Source organism: Syzygium oleosum, unplaced genomic scaffold (assembly GCF_021117445.2).
Source record: "Syzygium oleosum isolate NSW1041296 unplaced genomic scaffold, Sole_v2.1 Sole_v2.21, whole genome shotgun sequence".
Taxonomy (NCBI): Eukaryota; Viridiplantae; Streptophyta; class Magnoliopsida; order Myrtales; family Myrtaceae; genus Syzygium; species Syzygium oleosum.
Window position 1 is genome coordinate 2,285,645 of NW_026607505.1, and position 18,567 is coordinate 2,304,211.

The 18,567-nt window shown below is 39.8% G+C and overlaps 1 pseudogene; it reads left to right on the plus strand.

Annotated features, from left to right (window-relative positions):
• Positions 1–895: 895 nt before the first annotated feature.
• On the plus strand, positions 896–1,996 carry LOC130140719 (class V chitinase-like; annotated as a pseudogene).
• Positions 1,997–18,567: the final 16,571 nt, after the last annotated feature.

Here is an 18,567-nt window from a genome sequence, read left to right on the forward strand (position 1 = left end):
TTTTTTTTTTTTTCGCCGGTCAACGGTGGTCAACGATGGTCAACGCCGGTCAATGGTCAACGGGTCAAGTCTACGGGTCGGGTGGACTATCGGGTCAAGTCGGATCCGGGTTGGGTCGGGTCCGGAAAAACCCGGTTGGGCAACCGCATGGCTGACGTCACCGTGACGTCAGCCACGCCGCACACGCCCTCACGGCGCGTGCGGTGCATGCGCGCGGGGAGGAACCGCCACGCACGTGCCGGCGAGACCACCACTTGCGGCGGCGCGTGTGGGCGCGTGCGGCTCCTCCCGGCGGAGTGCTACCCGTCATTTTGCTCGTATCGACGAGCACTACGACCCTATGCCTTCAAAAATAAAATTTATCGCACGAAATTTCGAGAAACGATCCCGAACAGTACGGTTGGTGTCGGTTTTCGTACCCAGCGTTCGTCGGCGCCGTTTCACGAATTCCGGCCAATATTCCGTGTTATGCACACTTGCAACGATCAGGAAACAAGAACACATGCTCGATACCAATGACGGAAACAGATTCCTAAAACATAATACAAAAATTGCGGAAAAATGTGCCCATTCTACGCTGAATCACCGATCGTTCGAAGTATATTACGTGAAATGAACATACCTCTTTTACCACAGATTAAATGCACTTATCACAGCCTTGAGAGAGAGAACAATTCTTGAATTGTTGAACAAAGCCCCTTCTTCTTTGTCCTTTAGTGAGAATGAGTTTTCTGATGATGAAAATGCAACTCGCACACACATTCTTACGTGTGTTCTCACCTTATTTGTTTCTAGACAATAACTGCCAGTGCAGTTATTTTCTTTCATGGGCTGGGTTAGCCCATCATGGGCGGCCCATCTTCACAAAGAAAATCCATCACAACACAATACCGATTAAAGACCACGGCAAAGGCGTCGTCGCCTTCCTCCTCCCATCGACTCAAACCGCCACTTCTTGCTCTCACGTTATCTTCCGAGCTCTCTTTCATGGCGGGCAAAGGCAAACTCGCCTCTTTCTTCATCTTTTTTCTCTGTCTCTACCGGTCTTTGGAGGAACAGACGTGGGTCAAGTCCGGTTACTTCTACGCCGGCAGCGAAATCCCGGTCTCGGACATCGATTCCTCCCTGTTCTCTCACCTCATATGCGCTTTTGCTTCCATCGGCTCTTCGACCCATCCGCTCTCCTTCAACGCCTCCTTTGAATAAATCTTCTCCACCTTCACGAGCACCGTGAAACGCAAGAACCGTTCGATCACCACGCTGCTATCAGTGTGGCCAGGCGGAAAGGTTTCTTCAGCTTTGGCTTCGATGCTCGGCAAGTTTTCTTCAAGAAAGTTCCTTTATCGAGTCTACGATAGAAAAGGCAAGGCTTTATGCGTTCAGTGGGATTGATCTCTTTGGGGTCTTGCCCAGTGGGAGCATTAACATGACCAATTTGAGTGCTCTTTTGGGGGAGTGGAGAGATGGAGTAAATGCCGAATCAAGAAAATCTGGGAAACCTCGGCTGCTGCTAGTAATGGGTGTGTTGTGAATCCATTGCTGATTTTGTGAGTTACCCACTTGACTCAATTCAGAGCAATTTGGACTGGGTTCACCTAATTGCCTATGATTACCATCTCCCCACCAGGGAAAAATTTGCCCTCCCTCATGCAGCTTTATTTGACCCAGCAAGCCAGAACAACACAGACTTCTGCATAACTTGGTTGTTGACTAGAGGATTTCCTGCAAGAAAGCTGGTTCTGGGCTTGCCCTACCATGGCTATGCGTGGCAGCTCGAGGATTCGAGCGACGATGCCATCGGCCATCCAGCGGTGCGGCCTGCCGTGACGGCGGATGGGTCATATAAATATACGGCCATAAAATCATGTTGGGTTTTCTACGGAACATGCATAGTTAAAATTAAATATAAACGCAGCGCAAAAATATAACTATACATATATCTTCAAAGTTGTTTATACGTTTCAATAAAAAATCAAAAGATCATAGGCGTTGAGCGGATTACCTCTCGTAGTGTGCCCAAATGACTTGGTTCAGATGTTCTTCCGTTCGAGCCCCACAAACGTCTAGCGTGCCCAAAACGACTTGGTTTGTATATTCTTCAGTTCAAGCCTCATAACTGTCGGACCTCTACTTCAGACACACCACCAATTGCATGTCTCGCGGAAGAAAAAATTTGCGGGGAATCACCACTATAATTGTGTTAGCAATCTCGTAGTGACAATTCTTTGCATTCTCGATATTTCAGTCATGGCGCCAGACGAGAGAAAACGTTTTTATCTCTCACGCACACATATTGCACTCTCGCTTGCACTCTGTCTTCTGTTATTGATTACACTTTATTTGGGCGACCAGCAACAGTTACTGATCGCATGGGCACACTTCACACGATCAGCAACAGTTGCTGATCACAGGTGATGCCCACGGTGACCGTGGGTGATGCACACGGTCAGCAACTGTTGTTGACCGTGTGCATGCACCGTTAATTTTTTTTTTAATTAAAACACACGATCAGCAAATGTTGACCTTGTGCACTTTTAATTAATTTAATTTTATCAAAATAAGAGTGCAAGATCATTTGGCACATTAACATGAGTCCACTTTAGGTTTGCGTATGCATCATATGCACGTACGCTCATGATTAAAGATAAAATAAAATTAAATCCCATTTAACTTAATTTCAGTCCGACTAATCGATTGCTATGATTGCAAACATATTTGCAATATCTTATCTTCCATTCAACGTCATCCTAAATTGATTGTGGTGTGTGACATCCCTAGATTCATCACTGAGCTGGTAGTAAGACTTGCACTAACACATTAATACTCCCAAGAGAATTGATTGTCCCGATCAATTTCTAGGTTCTACAAGCCACGATTGATATCTAGCAATATGTCATGGTTACCCAGATATTGTGAATGCTTTGAGAACATAATGAACCTGTTTGCATTGGCTATAGCGTAATTCAATGCCTTATGCCTTTGTCTTACTATGTCCCGATCGAACAAAGACCATGGAGTATTTGTCAAGCCACAAATTCGATCATATGCACAAACCTAATTGACATGCATTTTATACGAGACATGAACAGTTCATTCTCGGTTACAACCTCGACCGAGGATTTCAATGTAGTGTCATGATTAGATCGCATACGACATTATTATTGTACCTTGCAAGTATCAAGGAGACATATTCCATTTTGCGTACACGTGTAACTTCGTGTGTGAATGAACTATGACCATCAAGTATAGAGACGGATCAACGAATCGGCAATATGCACACCTGTGAACCACAGCCTTCCAACACACAAGTCAACACTGTGCTTAAGGTCTAAGGATTATTTACACAAGATCAAAGCATGAACAATTAGACATTGACGACCCCTAAAAGCTTCCATGTTGCTTATCGTTCTATGCGTGTCACGTTCAGTGAACTTATTTCGTACAAACACCTATGTTCTAACTCGGGCATCACAATACCTGATGACTCGTGACTCATCATTCCCTTAAGTATCCAATACTTAATGATGAAGCTAAGAACACCGATCTCAATAGGATCATTAATATCCACTCAATGATCCATCGACTGGGAACAATTTAAAGATTTAGTTTGACTGTGACCCTGTCACACATGTTCTTAACGTCTCGAGAATAGGTCCAGTCACAATTGATCTTATGGAATCATTCATATATTTAAATAATTGGACAAATGAATAAATTTGTCATTGCCATTAAATAAATAATAATGAAATTGATAGTACAACTTAAATTCCTAATATGTAACTATTACATGATAACTTTAGGGCATACATCTAACAGATTATTCATCTGAGATTTGGTTATGGAGCGAGTTCTGTTTATAATGGTACATATGTGGTGAATTTTTTCAGAAAGGGGTTGATGTGGATCAATTTCGATGATGTGGAGGCCATTCGAGCCAAAGTAACTTATTCCAAGGGAAAAGGGCTTCTTGGTTACAATGTGTTTCAGGTTAACAATGATCAGAACTGGGTTCTTTCCAGGACAGGTTAGGATAACTACCTCACAGGAATTCTTGATGAAGGTTTTAAAATATTATTGTACTGAAAATGTAGAACTAAATGTAATTCATGGACTGAACTGCCTTGTCAGCTCAAGAAGCCAGTGAAGATCAGCAAGAAAGGCGATGGTTCCGGCTAGTTATGCTTATTTCGATTGCTATAGTTGTTCTCTTTATATTTGGCCTGATATGCTACTTACATAGGAGAACATTGAAATCAAAAGGTACATTTTCTAAAGTTCACAGGAGGATTGCTATATCTCTGTGCTAATTGGGAACATTGATTTAGGATTCAGCGAACAAAGGATTAAAGATTTTATCTCAATTCTATTTGCTTTTGAGAGGTGCTAGAGGTGGCAAAATGGATCAAGAACCCATATTTTGACTCCTTTAATGGACCATCTTGAAACTATAATAAGAGTTTGGAATAGATTTGTCTATGGAGAGCCGGACTAAAAAAATGAAAATATGATATGCTTGGCTTTCCGTTTTTGTAAATTTCATAAGGAGATTTATCCAACAATAGTTTTAGAAAAACACGGTGGATGATATAACAAATAGCAGCAATAACTTCAACCCAAAAATAAGCAGGAACACACCTCTCTATCAGCATAGTCCAAACTATGTCTTGAAGAGATCGATTCTATCTCTCTACGATCCAATTTTGTCGTGGAGAGTAAGGAGAAAAGAAATTGTGCTCAAAACCATTTTCATTGCAAAACTTAGAAAAGTTTTGATTTTCAAGCTCTCTTCCATGATCAATTTTTATAGAAGAAATGTTGTAGTCTTTCTCATTTTGAACTTTTCTTGCAAATTTCACTAAAGAATTAAATTTTATTTGTTTTTTAGATAAAAACATTACCTAGGTGTACCTTGAGTAGTCATCCACGACATCCAAGCACTACCTTTTTCCATTAAGGCTAGTACTCCTTGTTGGTCCAAACAGGTCCATGAGAGGTGCTAGAGGTGGCAAAATGGATCAATAACCCATATTTTGACTCCTTTTAATGGACCATCTTGAAACTATAATAAGAGTTTGGAATAGATTTGTCTATAGAGAGCCCGACTAAAAAAATGGGCTTTTAATAGGTGTGATAGACCTATCTTTAACCCATTAATAACTTAATTTAGAGTTTGAGATTGTTAGCATTGCTTAGACTCGATAGATAGACGGATTAGTCGTTTGGGTTTGGGTGGGTCGAAAATGGATCTGACCCAACTAGATCCAAATAACCCTTATTGCTTCGATTCTTAATAATTATTCCTTTAAAATATGGGAAAAGCAATTTGAAAACAAATTGAACATAAAAAAAATTAGCAAATGAGATAATTATTACAAAACCCATCGCTTGTTATTTTTCGTGGTGCTAGAAATTTGATCTAATTTAACATAAGAGACTATGGAGGAAGATATATATGATGTAAATTTCTACTCTTGTAAGTATTAAAATATTTGAAAATACTCAGGGAATCGTTAAGATCTTGAGCTATTAGTGATGCTTAAATTGAATCGAATGTCAAGGAAATAACATGGAATAATCTATTAATTGTACACCTGTATTTAATCATTCAATATTTGGAGTTGAGACTCCATATGTTTGTGGAACTGGACCAGCTCAGCCACGTCCTTGGTTTTGAAAGTAAGTGATGGTACTCTTCTAACTCCTTTATAATTTTCTCTTGCCCCCCGGTCCGACTCCGCTGTTGCAAGCTCGCGTCTGTCCGAGGCCACGATGTTGCCTGCAATCCAGCACCTCCCCCTCCAAGCTTGAGGGAGACACCCAACGGGCCTCCTCGTGTCCGCAACCACCCCGGTTCCCATTTCTATCTTCCACCACCTTCGACCCTAGCTGTGGCCATCACCTACCCCGCTCGACCTCGTGTTGAGCCAGATCCGAGGTCGACCCGAGCCATATAGGTCAGATCCAGGTCTTGCTGAAGCTCAGATTTTGAGATCTAAAACTGGAGTGCGTTGCCGAGCTTAGGCTCAATGATACCGAGGACAAGCCTCGGCTGAGTGTATAAAGACCAGAGAGGACGACGTCAACCAAGAGCATTGGTGTTAGTGGTTGAAATTGGTGGTGGAAAGCGAAAGCTTCTACTTTCTCTCTCTTACTTTTTTTTTGGTAAAAAAAAAATTATATTTATTGCTCAAAAGAGTACATGAGATGTATATTGACTTTCCTGGCAAAGAAAATCGAAACAGAACAAAACCCAGAATACAACAAAACAAAGCTAAATCCAAAAAATAAGAAAGATCAACAGAGCACCAGCAGAGTTAAGCATATACTCATTCCATAAAAATGAATCTGTCAAGCAAAATAATCGGTGATCGATTACTGGATCTCATATCATCATCAGTGATGAGCAAACGCCAGAAAATCCTTCTCCAATAACTACGGCGTTGCCTATTGGCGGTGCATGCCAAGGTTCGGCTTCCTCTACACCATCGCCGTACAGAAACAACCAAAATGAGTTGAGAAAACATAGATATAACTTTTGGAAGAGCAAATCTTTGTGGACGAACCAGACGCCAAAGCTCCTACGATTATCATTGAAACTGAAGCAGAAGACCTGCACATAAACAGAGCACAGGGATATCGAATCCCCGAAAACATTATTAAACTCCTGATCTAAATCGGCAGTGAAAAGCTCCTAGATCTAAAACTAAATCGTGAGAGTTTAAACTCTCAGATCTAGAATTAGACCGGAGAAGAGAGCTCCCAGATTTAGATCGGGAGAGAAGGAAAAAAAAAACAAAAGGACTTAAACAAAACCAATGGGAGGGGAGAGTGAGACTAGCTCAAACCCTCTCCCATGGCTGAAGCTTGAAGAAGACGATGAAGACAGAAGAGAGGAAAACTTTTTTCAATTAGTAAGTTTTTGGGGGTCTAAATTAATTTATTAATGGGTTAAAGATAGGTCTATCACACCCATTAAAAGCCCATTTTTTTAGTCGGGCTCTCCATAGACAAATCTATTCTAAACTCTTATTATAGTTTCAAGATGGTCCATTAAAGGAGTCAAAATATGGATTCTAGATCCATTTTGTCACTTCTAGCACCTCTAGCACCTCTTATGGACCTGTTTGGACCAACGAGTAATACTAGCTTTAATGGAAAAAGGTAGTGCTTGGTTGTCGTGGATGACTACTCAAGGTACACTTGGGTAGTGTTTTTATCTCAAAAGCAAATAGAATTTAACTTTAGTGAAATTTGCAATAAAAGTTCAAAAAGAGAAAGACTACAATATTTCTTCTATAAAAACTGGTCATGGAAGAGAGCTTGAAAATCAAAACTTTTCTAAGTTCTGTAATAAAAATGGTTTTGAGCACAATTTCTTTTCTCCTTACACTCCACAACAAAATTGGATTGTAGAGAGATAGAATCCATCTCTTCAAGACATGGTTAGGACTATGCTGATAGAGAGGTGTGTTCCTACTTATTTTTGGGTTGAAGTTGTTGCTGCTATTTGTTATATCATCCACCGTGTTTTTCTTAAACTATTGTTAAATAAAACTCCTTAAGAAATTTACAAAAAAAGAAAACCAAGCATATCATATTTTCATATCTTTGGCTGCGAATGTTATATTCTCAAGAATTCCAATGATAATATTAGAAAGTTTGAACTAAGAGTAGATGAAGATATATTTCTCGGTTATTCTACTTCAAGCAAGACATATCATGTGTTTAACAAGATTTCGCAAGAAGTAAGAATCTATAAATGTCAAATTCGAGGATGGCTTGAAAGGTGCATAACCTATTGGGGAAGAGGAACCTGTGCCGATAATAACACCAACCAGTAATTTAAACCTAAGTCAACCAAAAGAAAATCGAAGCTCCAATCTGGCACCTTTACCGAGGGATTGGAGATACAAATCAAGCCATCTTAAGGAAGAAATCCTTGGAGATGTAGGTGAAGTAATCAAGACCATATCTTCGTTCGAAGAGCTCATGAATTCCCTAGCACTCATTTTTTAAGTAGAATCAAAAGGAATTGAAGATGACATTGTTGCTAGAATTGGGTTGAAGCAATGCAAGATGAGCTTTATCAATTCAAAGTCAATGAAGTGTGGGAACTTGTTCCACGTTTTGAGGATCATCTTATCATCGGAACTAAATGGGTATTCGGAAACAAATGGGATGACAAAGGTAATGTTATTCGCAACAAAGCTAGGTTAATTACGACGAGACTTGTACCCCTATAACTATACTAGAAGCAATTAGATTGCTACTGGCTTGTGCATGTTGTATGATTTTAACCAAATGAATGTGAAAAATATCTTTCTAAATGGTTCTATTAAAGAGAAAGTGTTCGTAAAGCAGCCATAATGATTCGAAGACCTTGGCAAGACTAGCTGTGTTTATCAGCTCAAGCAAGCTCTTTACGGACTCAAGCAAGCTCCAAGAGCTTGGTATGAAAGGTTGTGTGCTTTTCTCGTTGAAAAAGGAAAAATTGATACAACTTTATAATGCAAAAGAAAGATGATGATATTCAGCTTATTCAACTATATGTTGATGATATCATCTTTGGATCTACTAATGAGTTATTGTATAAATAATTTGCTAATATTACGCAAAACGAGTTTGAAATAAGCATGATGGGGGAACTGAACTTTTTCCTTGAACTCCAAGTCAAGCAAACCAAAGTTGGAACTTTCATATTTCAAGAAAAAAATGCTAGAGAATTAGTGAAGAAGTTTGGGATGGACATACGAGAATTGATGCGCCAATGCCTCCATCAACCAAACTTGACAAGGACGATAACGGTAAGTCTATTGATCCTAAGCTATAGAGGAGCATGATAGGATCATTATTGTACTTGATAGCATTTGGATCCGATATTCTGTTTAGCTTATGTATGTGTTCTCATTTCTAATCTAATATTAAGGAATCACATTTAACTACTGTGAAACGAATCATCAAATATGTTGGAACATATCCTAAATGTGACATCTAGAATTTTCTACGTTCAGTAATAATATTTAGGATGATTTTCCAAGACGGTATTAGCTCGGAATTCGATGCTTTGAGATTAAATGGAGAGACAACGGTAATTGATTTACCACCATATTAGTTGTGGAAGATGACTAATATGCTCCGAATTATATTTTTGATGATTTTCAAGTTTAAATTTACTGAATCGAGATTTTCCAAGGATTCGATATATTATACTAATAATTTTAGTGAGTTCAAAATATTTTTTTGATTTAGTAATGCTTGGTACGGACACTGATTTTCCTTATTTATGTACTGATTTTTTAGATATTTTGGTGTTTTAACAAAATATGTACTTTGGGAAAACCCTATGGTTGAGTCATTGAGCCTTCTTTAATGTGTGCACGCCTCTTTTCGTGTTTCCCTAAGCATTTTGACCCATATGCATTTAAGTTTAAAGCATTGAATTTGACTATCAATGATATCATGCATTACATCATTAATGACAAGATAGCACATTAATGTCCTTGATGATTCATTCATATTACTTGGACAAGAAGCTTAACTCTCATCCATTCATTTTACTTGGACAAGAAGTTTAACTCTCATCCATTCATTTGACTTGGCCAAGAAGGTCTCTCTCAAAATATCTCCTTTAAGCTAATCTTATTAGGCCACTTGAACCTTTTAAATTGAAACACGCATATCTTTCTTCATGCCCAATGCTTTTGACCCAAGATCATCAATTACTTTAACCTTAGTTATTTGTTCAAGCAAATCAAATATGGCCATGTGTGTTATTTTTGATCATATCCATCCAAAATCTTGCCATTTGTCACTCAAATAATAACTCGCATGCTCTTAAATGACGACATTGAACTTTGCCTATCAAATTAGATCATGTATGACATCATGAATGACGTAATGTTCTAACTCTAGTTTCATAATTATAACCTTAGTTAACTAACGTGACTTGAAGTTATTCTTTAAATTAAGTGAAGGAGGAAGAAAGATTCATTTTTACCTTCTCCTTCTTGGAAGAGCAATTTCACCTTCTTATCTTTAAGTGCAATTTCTCTTTTCCCTTCTAAAACAACAAGCAAAGCTTCCCCTTAAATTTCAATTAAGCTCCAAAGTTTATTCAACTTCATTTGTTTGAGCTTTTGATTTCATCTGTCAAGTATTTACAATGTGATGAAGGTTTTGAGTTGTTCGAGTCTTTATTCAAGGTAAGTGAAAACTCTAGGGGCTTAGTTTGATTGATTTACTTAGTACTCTTGACTTGGTTGCTTGATGGTTGTGGATTTTCGTTTGATCTTTGATGTTAAGTGTGAAAAAGTTTTCAATGATTTCATGTTGATTTGTTGATGTTCATTTGGCTTGAATCAACCTTCCAGAAGACATGGTCGTATAATGGATGAGAAAAAGGGTAAAGACGTAAAGTTTGGACTTGAAGATGGGCAAAAGTACACCAGAAGTGCTATAACTTGTGTATGGCGATCACTTTGGTGCTATAACTTTTTTTCGGATCACTTTGGTGCCAAGTCAGAGGAAAAGACATCACTTTAGTGACAATTTGGCCGGAAATCCGACGTGGCATTTTTTATTAATTTTTGATGCCGACGTGGCTCGCGGAGGGTAGTCGGCGTGTACAATAGCATTTTTATTTTAAATAATTTTTTTCCTTTTTTTTTTCTCTTCTTTCCTTTTTCTTTTCTTTTCTTTTTTTCTTTCTCCCCTCGTCGGCCGGCCACCGGCGGCCTGGGAAAGGGTGGGAGAGGCGACCTCGCCGGCGGCGAGGCCGCCCTCGCCGGATCTGGCGAGGGCGACCCTCGCCGTCGTCGGGCGAGTCGCCCTCGCCCTGAGTCGGGCGTGGGTGACCCTCGCTGACGAAGGTCGCCTCGCCGGATCCGGCAGGGCGACCTTCGCCCGCCCGGCGAGGGCTTCCTCTCCGACGCCGGCGAGGTCGCCTCGCCGGCTCCGGCGAGGGGCCCGCGCTCGGGCGGCGGGGCGGCCTCGCCTGTCTCGGCGAGGCCGCCCCCCGGCCTTGGGCAAGGCCGCCTCGGCCAGCCCTTCCCGAGCTTCGCCGGTGTCGGGAGAGGGAAACCCTCGCTAGCGTCGGGCGAGGAAGCCCTCGCTGGTCGGGCGAGGGTTCTCCCGACGCCGGCGAGGGTCGCCCTCGCTTGGGCCGGCGAGGCCGCCCCTCGCCGACCATGGGCAAGGCCGCCCTCGCCCAGCCCTTCCCGTGCTTCGCCGGTGGCCGGTCGGCCACCGGCAACCTTGCCGGCGATGGGAGAAAAGAAAAAGGAAAGAAGAGGAAAAAAAAAGGAAAAAAAATATTTAAAATTAAAAATGCCGATGTACACACCTGGAAAAAATTTATTTAAAATAAAAATGCTGATCAGATACGCGGCCTCCGGCGAGCCACGTCGGCGTCAAAAATTAATAAAAATGCCACGTCGGATTTCCGGCCAAATTGGCACTAAAGTGATCTCTTTTCTCCGACTTGGCACCAAAACGATCCGAAAAAAAGTTATGGCACCAAAGTGATCGCCGTACACAAGTTATGGCACTTCTGGTGTACTTTTGCTCTTGAAGATGATATTCACGCAATCCTTGCTAAGTGATCGGCTAGCTAAATTAAATCGTTGCCAATTCATTGATTTTTTTCGAGATACCAATTTCCGTTTTAAGTTGTCGATTTCTAACTTGTCTTTTTCTAATGATAATACTACGTTGTGTTTGTTGATTTGAATAGATGAGTCTCTGCATGCCGAGTTTGTGATTAATTGATGTCGTAAGATTCGATAGTGTAGAAAATGGAAATGGTGAAATTAAATTAGAAAGCGATATTTTTGTAATTCGACTAATCTACCGATTTACTAGCTAAGTGTTGTCGATTAATCACGTTATTGATTATTTGGGTGTCGATGTTCACGTGGTCGATTCTTTGAGTTGTCAATGTCCACGTTGTTGATTTTCGAGTTGATTTGTCGATTGAGACCAAGTTGTCGATATGTAAGAAGTTGATTGATAAGTTGTGTATTTTTGTGTTATCGATTTATGACTTGTCGACTGTTGACAAATCTACCATTATATGACTATGTTAATACGGTTCACTTGGGAAATGAAAAGAGGTAAATGCGTTATTATTATTTATATAAGTGACGCATGGAATAAAAAACATGATTGTGTTTCGATAATATTTTTGCATAAGATGATGTCGTGTACCAAATGTTGATTTTGAGGATGGCTATGCAAGAGATGATAAATGAGTGTTGATTTCGTTGTTAATGCAAGGGTGATGTTATCGTGTGCACTATCGCTATGCGATTAATTGTGAAATAAGTATAAAGAAAAGTAAATTCTGTTGTCTACATATTTGAGATGACGATGCCCCGAAGTTGAGATGCCCCGGGGAGTGTTTCAGGATACCTCGGAGTGGAGATGCCTCGTGTGTCGAGATGCCTCAGAGTTGAAATGTCCCGTGTATCGGGATGCCCTGTGTGTCGGGATGCCCTAGGGAGTGCTTCGGGATGTTTTGGAGTTGAGATGCCCCGTGCGTCGAGATACTTATGACTTGGGATGCCTCGGGAATTGGGATGAGATTGAAATGATAATATCGAATATAATTGATATCTATGTGTATGTATAAATGCATACATTCATACCTGCCTATTAATGAACTAATTGGTGATAATCACGCAATACAATATGTTATGTCATCCGGTGGCATTTGAGTGAATGATTTAATGTTGTTAATGGTTTCTATTGGCATAGCATGAAAATATATTCCATGTGTATAGCCACTAGGTGATACTGGTACATCCTGAAATAATATGTTATCTACTTGCTTTGAGTGAATGAACTTCTGTTATGTTAATGGTTTTCATCGTATCATGATAGAAAGAAAGATACTTGCTTATGCATTTATCGTACATGGTTATTGCCTTGAACTCATGTTGTTTGTATGTATCAGATTGAGTGGTAAGATGATGTCCTACCTTAGATTTAAAGATTTCATTACTGGGATTCGGCTCACCCCTTGTTTTTTAGATTTGTAGGATGGTCCCCTGGACATGTTAATGGAGGGGATGAGATGATACTGAAAGCCATCAACCCTTGAGTTGGATGGTGGCTTGGTTAATGTTTTGGTTTAGTATGAGAGTAGTGGTATTAGTGGACTCGACCTGCTTCCCAAGACTTTTGTAATTAATAATTGTTTGTGTTGGTAACTAGTGTTTTTAATGTAAAGAAGCATATATGTATTTATTAAACTAATGCGATTTTCTTGTAAGGGATGTTGCGAAAATTTTACTGTACTTCCACATGCGTAAATACAGCTATAAGTATAAATGGAAAGGACACGTGCTGTGTGTAACGTTTTGGGACGTCACACTAAATTAAGTTTGTGGTATCTTAAGAACTCTTATTTGATGTTATTGGGATACTGAGAAGCTGACTTCCCAATTTACAAAAATGACAAAAAGAGCACCTCTAGTATTTATCAAATAATTGGTTGTATGCTTGTTTCATGATTTTTAAAGAAGTAAAATTCAGTTATCCTTTCAACTGCTCTAGCTGAGTATATGGCTCTAGATATCTGTCGTAACTTTTGTGAATGAAGCAGCAATTAATTAATTTTGGTAAGGAAAAATCCAACATATCCATTATGCGTGATAGTACCAACACGATTAATTTGACTAAGAATCCAATCATACATTTTAGGGCTAAGCATATTTCAATCCCTCATATATTGTTCCGGAAGCAATCGATTGAACAGTAAATTAGACAGAATAAAAAAATATATCGGACACTAGAATTACGTGGTTCGGTCGTAGTGACCTACGTCCATGGGGAGAGTAGCACGAAATTCTACTATAGATCAAGCGATATAACGGAAATTGCAACTACCTCGAGTCACTCAAACACTATTAAGTATTTTCCAAGCCCTAATTGCATCTAATAACTCACGCAGTGTTCAGCCCCATAATTTCTCACGAAATAATCTCTCAATTTCATGAACGAATTATACACAAATTCTTACCATAAGATTTGATCTCTATAAACACTTAAATTTTTGGTGTAATTTCACGAACAAATCACGAATCCAATACCAAGCACTCAACCGCGCTTCAAGACTTCGCTGAAAGAAACGTTCCTTGACCCATGGGTATTTATATATACCCTGACACACGTGGACTGACGTTCTTGGCCAATTAAGCAATTTACTTTTTCAACTTGGACTAAAACAGGAAATATCACACGAATTTCACCAGGATGGATATCTGTGCGATTCAAACCTCATCCAATGCAGAGTCCAAGTTCAGTCAACCAATTGGACTTTCCTTTCTTTTTTTTCTTTTCCCACACGGCGACAAAGGGGACAAAATAACCTTTCCTTTTCTGTGTCCTCTTTCCACGGTCAAAGATCCAACAGCACTTCAGCGTGAAAATATCAAATTACGTACCAGCTTATATGTATTTGAATTCGTGTCAGATTTGTTAACGAACTCAAATTCGAAATATATTTTAATATATATATATAACTTTTATTTTTATTTAAACTATTGACGTCTACATATTATGTATGATGTTACAGTCGATCCGGAATATGTCTAATGTCATCAGCCATCAGAGCTTTAAGTCTGTTCAAGAATTTGTACAAAGGGCATCGGACGGAAGAGATTCAAGATTGCATATCCAATGTCTTCCAATTCCTCGAAACTGTTAAATGACAGACGAATCGTGGTATATTTGTTCATCTTCTCTTATGGGTTTAATTAGCATGGATAAAATTCAAGACAAGCAGACAAGATGACTCGAGAATGTGGATGGGGGGAGAGCTACCTTTCTTACCCAAGAAAGGCGATTATTTTGGGTGCACTTGGAAATCGTTTGAATGGCTTTGATAACTCCATCGAGGAAAAAAAAAACAGAAGATGTTTGATAGATCCAAAAGCTCGAAAAATACTAAGAAAGCCTTCTTTATATAGTTATATTCCTTTAAAGAAAGAAGAATACGTGAAATTAGTAAAATTCACGAGTATTACATCTTGAGGATTGCTTTGAAATTCGACATAAAAAAAAAGGTTAGGAAACCAATTATCCGGGAGTCCCCAAATATCTTGTCACGTCGAGCAACTGCCTGAAGCTTGACTCAAGGAACCAAAAAACGAAACGATATTCTTATGATTGAGCCGAAAGGCAATGGTTAAGGACGATGACCAATCTAAATCAAAGCAGATTCTAGACCGGTTCGAAGTTTTATAGGTCTTGAATCTTGACCGATCATTTCAAGTTATGGTTTTTTTTTTGGTCAAAATTTCCGAGTTATGTTACTTACAAGAACTGAGATATCCTTTTTAGCAATATGGCTCCCCCGACTCCTAGCAAAGTCTCCATAGACAATGCCCCTTATCTGCGTGCTCAACCAAAAGGATAATCTAATGCGTGATGCACCGTCAGCTCCGGCGTTGACCAGGGAACATCAAATGATCTCCTCACCAAACAACGTGTGAAAACTTACAAGTAACATCTGTTAAAATATGTTTTGAGTTTGAGTCTGATAAACGAAACCCGACTTGAAATTATTTGTGTGGAGGTCTGAATATTTTAAATTGGATATTTCCTAATATGAAATTGGAATCAGCGAATAAAATTAGAGAAGGAAATACAATGACAGATTTATATTCGGATTGGGCTGAAATTGGAAAGTCCAACGTATGGACAATATTTGGTCAACTTGAATTGGATTGACCGAAACTCACTGGAATTTTGTTTCCTTATCCTGTACCTACAGTGGCCATCTTTGACGGTTTGTTGCAATCCTTCAAGTGGTGGAACTACGAACATATATATTTGCGGGTTCCTCTGTTGGACAATGAGAGAGGGAGAAATATTGAAGCGCCGTTTCGTCGAGTGCTTGTGGATTATCTTCGTGGAATTACACCAAGAGTTCAAGTATTTATAGCGATTGAATCTTGTGGTAATATTTGTAATTAATTCCTTCGCAAGATTGAGAGATTATGTCATGAGGAATTGTGGGGCTAAACATTGCGTGAGTTATTGGGTATAATTGGGGCTTGAAAAAAACTGAGAGTGTTTGAGTGATTCGAGTGTGGTTGTAATCTCCGTTGTATCGCTTGATCTATAATGGAATTCCGTGCTGATCTCCCCGTGGATGTAGGTTACTACGACTGAATCACGTAAATCTAGTGTCCGACTTATTTTCTTGTTCTATCAATTTTATTGTTCGATCACTTGGCCACCGCAACAATTGGTATCAGAGCTAGGCTTGGCTGAGTTGAGACGAATCGATGGCGACAGAAGAAGGAAAAGTAAAAATCGACAGATTTGATGGGAAGGATTTTGGTTTCTGGAAGATGCAGATTGAGGATCATCTATATCAGATGAAACTGCACTTGCCCCTGTCTAGAGAGAAGCCAGAGACGATGAAGCAAGATGACTGGGAATTGCTGGATAGACAAGCTTTAGGTGTTATTCGGCTGACGTTGACTCGTAACGTCGCGTTTAAAATCGTGAATGAGAAGACCACTGCGGGTGTGATGAAAGCCCTATCGGACAAGTACAAGAAGCCCTCTGCGATCAACAAGGTCTATTTGATGCGACGTCTGTTTAACTTGAAGATGAGCGAAGGTGCGTCAGTTGCTGATCATATTAATGAATTCAATGTGATCGTTAGTCAATTGAGTTCAGTTGACATTGACTTTGAAGATGAGGTACGTACTTTAATTCTATTATCCTCATTGCCTGATAGTTGGAAGACTACTGTTACTACTGTAAGTAATTCCTCTAGGTCAACAAGTTTGACATTTGATGGTGTTCGAGATTTAATTCTAAGTGAAGACATCCGTAGAAGAGAATCTGGCGAACATGTATATGCTACTTTAATAGGTGAAAATAGAGAAAGAACTGGTACACGTGTTAGCATAAGTGATATAAACTCGAATAGATGAAGTCAGTCCAGGTGGTGCTGTTTGTTGGAGTTGTGGCAAGAGGGGGCATCTTAGAAGGGATTGCCTTAAGCTGAAGAACGAGAAGGGTGAGGGAATTAGAGTTGAGTATGCGGATGATGTTACGGCTTACTATTAGTGCACAGATAGTAGTAAAGTGCAGTTGGGGAACAAGGCTGAATGCGATGTTATAGGTGCTGGTGATGTCAGAATCATAATGCATATGGTATTGTGTGGACATTTGACTGGAGTGAGGCATGTTCCCGAGTTGAAGAAAAATCTAATTTCCTTGAGTACCTTGGATTCAGCTGGGTGTCAGTATTCTTCAGAATGTAGAGTCTTGAAAGTTATTTGAGGTGCATTGATGATAATGAAAGGAATCAAGCACAGTGGCCTGTATGAGCTTCAAGGTGAGACAGTGACGAAATTCGCTGCGGAGACGTCGGATGCATAAGTTCGAGAGTCTGAATTGTGGCATATGCGTTTGGGGCTCATTAGTGATAGATGCCTGAAGGTTCTAAGTGAAAGAAATTTGTTATGTGGCTAACGAACTGAATGTATGCAGGTGCTGTGATTTAGATCAAAGGTGGAAAGTATAGTTTAGTACGGTTGTTAGAAAAACCACGGATATTGCAAAATTAATTCACTTGGACGTTCATAGGTTGTCACGGTTTCCTTCGAGGAAGAGTGCTAGATTTATGCTAATAGTTGTTGATGACTACTCGAGAAAGACTTGGGTATTTGTGCTTAGACACAAGTTTGATACTGTTGTCAGTATCAGCGGGTTGAAAGCTTTAATAGAAAAGGAAACTGGTAAAATGATCAAGCAGGTGCGGATTGACAATAGTATGGAGTTTTGCTCGGAGCTGTTAAACAAATTCTGCATGAAGGAAGGCATAGTGAGACACCATACTAGTGCCGGTGAACCACAATATGTTGCAGAGTTGATAAGCAGAACGTTACTAGAGACGACCCATAAAATACTCTCTAGTGCTAGTATGGCTAAAAGGTTTCAAGTAGATGCGCTTAGTACGACGAGCTACCTAATGAATAGATCCCCATCGACTGCGATTAGATGTCGGACTCCTGAAGAAGGGTGGTCAGGAAACGTTGCTGATTATTCTGTTCTTAGAATATTTGGTTGTCCATGTTATGTTCGAGTTAGCGATGGTAAGCTTGATAGAAGGGCAAGAAAGTGCATGTTCCTAGGTTCTGCACAAGGTGAGCGGGGCTATAAGTTGTGGTGCTCGGAATTAAATTCACCTGTTATCAGCAGAGAAGTTACGTTGACGAGTCTCCAGTACTTCTGGCAATGAGTGATTATAGCAGTGTTCATACGGATTTGAACAGTGTTTAGCTTGAGGTGGAGTTGCAACCACAAACTCCTGAGGTAGCGGATCCTAGCGAAGTAATCGATACAAATGGTGCTTGTAACGAGGTGGAGCCTATAGAACCAACAGTTACTGTAATTGCTAATATGGACAAGGTACCTATACAATCTCCCGACAGATATGGATGCAATAATAATGGTTTTGCTTTATTTGCGGTTGAGGAGGTTGTGTCGGAAAATGCTTATGGAGTGATTAAAGGTCCATGTAGAGTTGGTGTTCTGATGAGA